An 8,179-nucleotide genomic window follows, 5' to 3' on the forward strand; every position below is an offset into this window, starting at 1 on the left:
TGATTCTGAGGCCAGAGTGCTATTTAGGACATCTGCCATTCTATGAGTCTGCTGAGTATCTCACTTCCCATGTTGGATCACTCTCCCCTTTATTTACTCCATTGGTTAGCGTTAGCAGGTACTAGACTTGTTTATGTGCTCCCTTTGACTCCCAGTCCCTCCACCATGACCAACTGTGAACTGAAATTGATCACCTGGAACAGTGAGATGGCATTGGTACATGCCACCTCGATGGGATTGAATTGGAATCCCCTGGTATGCTTCCAACTCCACCACTTGGGGCAAGTCAGCCTGAGCATGTCCCAAATTATACATCTCTTCGCCTGTAGTCCCAGCTACTCGGGAGGCTGAGGCCGGAGGATCGCTTGAGTCCAGGAGTTCTGGGCTGTCGTGCGCTATGCCGATCGGGTGTCTGCACTAAGTTCGGCATCAATATGGTGACCTCCCGGGAGCGGGGGACCACCAGGTTGCCTAAGGAGGGGTGAACCGGCCCAGTTCGGAAACGGAGCAGGTCAAAACTCCCGTGCTGATCAATATTGCTTTTTTTAAAGATTTATTTCTTTATTTGAAAGTCAGAGTTGCAGAGGGGGAGAGAGAGAGAGAGAGAGTTCTTCCAACCACTGGTTAACTCCCCAGATGGCTGCAATGGCTTGGGCTGGCCAGAATAAAGTCAGAGTCCAGGAGCTTCCTCAGGGTCTCTCATGTAGGGGTAGGATGCTAAACCCTTGGGCCATCTGCTGCTACTTTCCCAGGCACATTAGAAGGGAGCTGGATTGGAAAGAGTAGCAGTTAGTACTTGAACCAGCACCCATATGGGATGCGGTGGCTTTACCCACTACACCACAACACTGACTCTGGGACAGTGTTTAAAGAATAAGTATGGGGCCGGCACTGTGGCGTAGAGGGTAAAGCCTGCAGGACTGGCATCCCATATGGACACCAGTTCAAGTCTTGACTGTTCCACTTCCTATCCAATAAATATCAAATTTGTTGTTTCTATGATTTTAACAAGATTTAACTACCAAACTCACACAGATATTTAATCTGCAAAGTCATAAATTAGTGGTATTAAGAGGGAAGACAGTTAATCAAATTATAGCTTTTTAGGAAATAGATCAGTGGGAGGTCCTTAGGTCATTGAGGATGTGTTCTTCAAAGGTAGTTTATAAAAGCTGAGTGGGAACCAGCTGTGTCCTGTGAATCCTGACTCTCCAAGTAATTTCGTCTCCATACAGCCTCTGTCATTGTCACCCTCTGACCTCACCATATGGCTGGACCTAAGGGGCCTGCTCAGCCTTGGACTGTGATTTTCCAAATCTGCAAGCCAAAACAAACTTCCTTTCTTTCGAAGTAGCTTGTCTTGGGTACTCTGTTTAACCCTACATAATACAGCTGCAATAGCATTTTGAGTAGTATGGAGAAAGATAAGACTGAGAATGTAAATTATGAAGTAAAGAAAGCCAAAAAAGATTGAGGAGGGTGGGTTTTGTTTAGTCATTTCATCAAACTCTCTTGATAGCAGTCATCTTGCTATTCCATCCCATTACATGTAAATCATATTATCTCAGCAGGGGGCTCAGCTTAAAAGGCGCATTAATATTCTGGCAGAAGTGAGGTCTTGTGAACTAGCTACCTAAATTAGGCAAAGGGAGGAGGGGCACTGAGGTGAGTTTAGGGCGCTGGATTGGCTGTTTCTTCCATGAAGTTCTTTCTCTGTATGAGGGAATCTTCAAAACCTTCATGAAAAACATTATACAACAACTATACATGAGCTCCAAATATGTTTGCTGTAAAGTAAACTTTATCTTTTAATTCTATTTGTCCAAAAATATTTTGAAAGCTTTCTAATAAGAACAATAAAATCATCCAAGTTAATCATTTCCAAATAGACTTTAATTCTAAAATATTTCCAGATTTCAGATGGCCATGATTTAAAAAACAAACAAAAAAAATTGGTGGCATTTTTATTAGTAACAACCACAAATACTGGCAGAGTTGACAGATACATGGTATTATAAGTACTATGAGCAGTCTGGAGGTATCTTGCAATTAACATGAAGCTTCCTTCAAATTAAAGAATTTGCTTCACAATAATAGTCTAAAGGAAACATCAAAGCTTTTTGATCTGCTATAATGATTTTAGGTATATTTGACTTTACATATTTAAAGAACACAAACTAGTGAGAGATCGATTGAATAAGTTCATGCTATAAACCTCTAATGCATACTAAGTTCCTAGGCATCTGATTACATGGTCTCATGCAATAAGTTAACTCTACAGCATGTATATTACATAGATTTATGATTGCTAATAAATTATCATCATCTCCATAAAAATTGACTAGTAAAATAATTTATTATCCATTGCATTTTATTTTAGTCAATGGAGAACACACTGTGGAATCTCTTTAGATCATTATATTTTTTGATAATTTAAAAAATAATAATGCATAGTTCAGGAAATTCATTAAAAATGTTGATTCAATTAGATTTCTGAAACTATACACAATCAATGTGAACACTAAAGCTGTTTTTAATCACAAAGATACCTTAGAAACCATCAATTTATTTTAAAGTAATGAAAAAATGAATATTTTGATCTAAAAAAGAAACTAACTTCATATTTGAAAAGTAAATGTATCATTTACTTGCATTTATAAAAATAAAAAATTCAAATCTAGGCAAATTGGAATTTTTTCCTTTAGAATTATGCTTTTGAAATTACTACATATGAATACATCAAAAATTTTATACAAGATGGAATTAAAAGGTTCTTTGTTTTGTTGCAAAAATTTTTTTGTGTTTGTGCATATTTTTCATAAGATACATTTTATAAAAACTTTAAGACACATTATATGCATGGATTTAAAAATTCTTTGCACCAAAATGAACTTATCTTTTACCTCTTTTTCCCAAAAGAGTTATGAAGAACTTTCACGTACTATTAATTTTTTTAAATCAAATAACCCTAAACAGTAGGAAATTTAGAACATAATTTCTATGCACAAAAAACAAGTAAGAGGTCATGCATCTGGTCCAGCAGTTAAGATTCCAGTTAGAAAGTCCACATCCCATATTGGAATGCTGGGATTCAATGCCCAGCTCTACTCCTTGATTCGGCTTCCTGGTAATGCAGACTCTGGGGTGACAGCAGAGATGGCTCAAGTAACTGAGTTCCTGCTGCCTGTGTGGGAGACCTGACTTGAATTCCTGGCTCCTACTCTTGGCCTCCTGTAGCCCTGGCTATTGTTGGCATTTGGAGAGTGAACAAACCTATGGGAGTTACTTCTCTCTCTCTCTCTCTCTTTTCCCTTCTCTCCTGCTCAACTTTTTTTTTTTTTTTTTTTTTTTTTTTTTTTTTTTTTTTTTTTTTTTTTGACAGGCAGAATGGACAGTGAGAGAGAGAGATAGAGAGAAAGGTCTTCCCTTGCTGTTGGTTCACCCTCCAATGGCCGCCACAGCCAGCGTGCTGCGGCTGGCGCACCGCGCTGTTCCGATGGCAGGAGCCAGGTGCTTCTCCTGGTCTCCCATGGGGTGCAGGGCCCAAGCACTTGGGCCATCCTCCACTGCACTCCCGGGCCACAGCAGAGAGCTGGCCTGGAAGAGGGGCAACCGGGACAGAATCCGGCACCCCAACCGGGACTAGAACCCAGTGTGCCGGCGCCGCAGGCGGAGGATTAGCCTAGTGAGCCGCAGAGCCGGCCTTCAACTTTTTTTAAGAAGCTGAAAAATAAAAAAAGGAAGTAGAGAATTAACGTATATTTCAACATTGGTCTGAGTTGTGTTTAGATACTGTTTTTCTCCCAAACGTTTGAGAACAGAGTTCATGAGTACCACAATAGCCTATAGACTCAGTCACTTGGATAGAATGAGGCACTTCCTATTTTAGGGACCTGAGTCGGACACAGGGCCACTACCCTGGGTGATAAAACCACTATGATGGGTCCATTTTTTTTTTTAAGATTTATTTATTTATTTGAAAATCAGAGTTCCACAGAGAGAGAAGGAGAGGCAGAGAGAGAGAGGCAGAGGTCTTCCATCTGCTGGTTCACTCCCCAGTTGGCTGCAATGGCTGGAGCTGTGCCAATCTGAAGCCAGGAGCCAGGAGCTTCTTCCAGGTCTCCCATATGGGTCCAAGGACCCAAGTACTTGGGCCATCTTCCACTGCTTTCCCAGGCCATAGTAGAGATCTGGATCGGAAGTGGAGCAGCCGGGACTCGAACCAGTGGCCATATGGGATGCTGGCACTGCAGGCGGTGGCTTTACCCACTATGCCACAGTGCTGGTCCAGCTGGTCCGTTGTTCTGGCATAGAAAGTGTTCTTATGGGGCCGGCACTGTGGGTTAAGACACAGCATACTGGGAAAGCATTCCATATGAGACCCAGCTGCTCCACTTCTGATCCATATCCCTGCTAATGCACCTGGGAAATGGTGGAAGATGGCCTAAGTACTTAGGGCCCTGCACTACATGGGAGACCTGGAAGAAGCTCCTGGCTCCTGGCTTTGGATCCACTGAGTTCTGGCAATTCGGGCATTTGGCTAGTAAGCCATTGGATGAAATACTCTCTCTTGCTTGCTCTCTCTTTCTCTCACTGTAACTCTATGTTTCAAATACATAAATAAATCTTAAAAAAAGAATATGTTTTTGTGTGTTGCAAACACATTTTTCCTTCGCAACATGTATGCTCTCATGTTTGTCATCACATGACTTACTACATTTATGAAGTCTGTTTATTTTTTAAGATATTAAATATCATGCCTTCCTGCTGAAAGCGGTAATCACTGAAAGAGTTCATTCAAGCCATAAATTGCTTATTTTAAGCAAATGGAGCAAATTCATAGTTTCAGTTACTGCTTTGGAATACAAACTAAATTGAACTCATAAAATTTTCTGCTTCCAGTGAATCAGAGCAGTATAGCATTATTGAACACCAAGGGAGGAAAAAGAAAACTATCAAGGAACCTTCGTTTAAGCTGTGTTACCTATAGAGACGTACATTGGCCTGTTGGGAAACCAGGTCTTTAGAGAAGACTGAGACTCAATATTGTCACTGAGATGAATTCCAAAGGTCAAACCACAGCTGATCTGGGACTGGAGGGAAAGATAGAATGAGGAAACTATAGAAGTAGAAAAGTCAATCAGGAGAGCGCAGAATGAGCGTGGACTGATGGCATGCCAACTGTGAGTTGCATCTGCAAAAGGCTGGGTGCTTTTATATTTAAAAGTCACACTGGCTAGCAAGACACATATGAACAAGAACGTATGCCAGCCATTGAAAGTGAAAGTTTCCGTCATGTTTTGTCACCTTCTGATACTTGCTGCAGGCAGGTGTGAACTTACTTGATTTTTTTTTTCCTGTTTTCAGTAATGACTATTCACTTGTTTAAGGGAGGAGAAAAGAATGAGAGGGAAATTCTGAGAGTTTTCTTGCATATTCTTCTTCTCGATTCAGGAATCTAATAATATCTTCATTTGCACTCGACTCATTCAGTATGCTTACAAGATGTCTCTTCCCCACTCCTGCTCGCTCTCTCTCCATTTGTGTAATGTTCCACAATATAGCTTCTCACCCTTCCTTCTTTACGCTTCTGAAGAGGCGGGGAAACATGCCTGATGTCAAGATGGGGGGAACAGTTTGATTCTGTTCAGTCTGTCCTCCTCTTCACTGGAGCTAGTTTGCCTGATGGCATCAACACTTTTCTCCTCCTTCCAAGACAGCCTTTCCCTGCCCCAACCTCACAACACTTACCTCCTGTGGTCACGCATTCCCTATGACGCTGTGGGTTGGGGTGGGAGACATCAGGCACACAGGGTGTGCAGGCTTGTGGCTTCACTTATTTTGGCTCTGTCAAAGCCAATGCAGGTGGGATTTGAAATTCAATAAATAAGTTGATAATTCTGTATGACCTGGAAATAATGTTATAAATGTTCAGATGCCCGTGGGCAGAAAAAGTCTCCCCATCTACACATTTTCAGCCTTCAGGATTAACTAGGCATTTATTACTTATAGAGTGAACCCTTTCTGCAGTACTTCAGCAGTGTCAGTAGTAGGGGAAAACCGTTTTGTAAAAGTGGAATTAAAAATCAATTAATTCAGTACAAAAAATTGAAATCAATATCCACGCATAGTTTTCTTTTCATAGAATGATTTTTCTGCAAATTTTAAGGACATCTTATACACATGGATTTCAAATTTGCATCAAAATCAACTTCTTTTTAATTTCATTTTCCACGAAGTTTTCAAAGTACCCTCATATTTTTAGTATTCTGAGTGACTTTTAATCCTTCATCTTACTTTTTTACTGCCATATGTTGGACTTCTTAGAGACCCATCCATGTAAAAATGGTATTTGTCAAGGAAATGTCACAATGTGCTAATTATTATATTAAACACCATGGCCTATAGCAATATTAGTACATCGGGTATTTGATGGAATTGTAATTTGTCAGGCACTGTGCAGGATGCAAGCAGAGAGACATGTAACTAGACAGAAGAATGAATAAATTATATCCTTAATCGTAAAAGTTCATACTTACAGTGGGCTGGCATAGCCTCTTGCTAGCTAAGTACCATGCCATGCCACAGATAGACAGGGTGGAAATCTTGCCTGCAAAGGAAAGATAGCACATTGGAATCACAGGAAAAAATATTGCATGCACCAAGACGGCATGCACTGTAACACGTACAGGAGTGTATGTGAAAGCCACCAAGTGAAGATTGCGAGAGTGGAAATTTGTAGCACTTCCTGGAGGTGAATACTTTTGAGCTGCTTCCACCAAATGTGTAGGCTATTAGAGGAGGTGCTAAACAGTGATCTTAAAATTTCACAGGAATGGGGCCAGCCCTGTGGTTCAGTAGGTTAATCCTCCATCTGCAGCGCCAGCATCCCATATGGGTACCAGTTCAGGTCTCGGCTGCTCCTCTGATCCAGCTCTCTGATATTGCCTGGGGAAGCAGTAAAAATGGGCCAAGTGCTTGAGCCCCTGTACCCATGTGGGAGACCCGGAAAAAGCTCCTGGCTCCTGGCTTTGGATAAGCTCAGCTCTGGCCTTGTGGCCATTTGGGTGTGAACAAGCAGATGGAAGACCTTTCTCTGTTTCCCTCTCATTGTCTGTAACTCTACCTCTTAAATATATAAATAAAATCTTTTAAAAAATGCCACAAGGAAGTTATCTTTATAAATAGACAAATAGTTTTCACATATATCAGGCAGTAGCAAAAGGGGTTTTTTTTCTTTTCTGAAGAAATTGAGATTAAGATAAACTAGTGCTTATTGGCATTAGTGAGGGAGTAGTTAGTGGCAAATGGTACTTTCTGCTGTTCTTTAAGATAAAATAGAAAACAACCAGCATGCATGTACAATGACAAGGTAGACAGCATTATGAGCAACCAAATATGTGGCGTGAAATCCTAACAGCAAAGGTGAGAGACAACTTTTTGACATCTGGAAGCTTGAGACTAGTCAGGGACACAAAACACCCGTGCAAGTGAAATTAGTAAGGCACATGATTTAAATAAGTACCATCCCGCCTCACAAGACTGGTTTACAAGTGACAGGAAAAGATAAAATGTGCTTGGGGAATTCAGAGGGGGAAGAAATTGCACCTGGCTGTGGAGCAGGCAGAGCTTATTAGAGGAACAGAGGCTCAGTGGAATCCTGAGCTAGACTTTGAAGAGTCATTTATGCCTATGAACACTTTCATCTGTGCAAGTTAATACATTATGCCTGATTTGAAGATCAATAAAACTCCTAAAATACACTTTTGTCGTCCTAGTTGGTCATTTAAAATTAAACTCAAGAAAATCAGTTTGTCTTTGTTTGATTTTTTTTGGAATCAAACCAATAATTCTTCTTCAGTTGTCTTATTTTTATCTGCAACCAATTGTCATGCTGGATGGATATGTTTATATTTTTTTTCTCAAGACCATGGTGTGTCTGCATGGGTTACCCAGAAATCAGGGACATCCCTCCCCGTATTACAAGAGAGGCAAGGGTGAGAGAGATGAGTTATCACCAGATCCCCATGCAGCTATATACTTTTTTTAAAGATGGTTTTTCTACAAAGGTAGAATACATTTTTATGTTCAAAAGTAGAGGAAAACAATGCACATGTTTCTTTTCACATTTTAAGGAGTTGTCCACTGTGGCATAATTTTATTTTAAAAATATTTGAAC

General features: G+C 40.6%; 1 pseudogene; it reads left to right on the forward strand.

Annotated features, from left to right (window-relative positions):
- The first annotated feature begins 321 nt into the window (after positions 1-321).
- LOC149125173 (signal recognition particle RNA) lies at positions 322-593 on the forward strand (annotated as a pseudogene).
- The last annotated feature ends 7,586 nt before the right edge of the window (positions 594-8,179 follow it).

This window comes from Oryctolagus cuniculus, chromosome 8, assembly GCF_051225735.1.
Source record: "Oryctolagus cuniculus isolate XC-2025 breed Fujian yellow rabbit chromosome 8, ASM5122573v1, whole genome shotgun sequence".
Lineage (NCBI taxonomy): Eukaryota > Metazoa > Chordata > Mammalia > Lagomorpha > Leporidae > Oryctolagus > Oryctolagus cuniculus.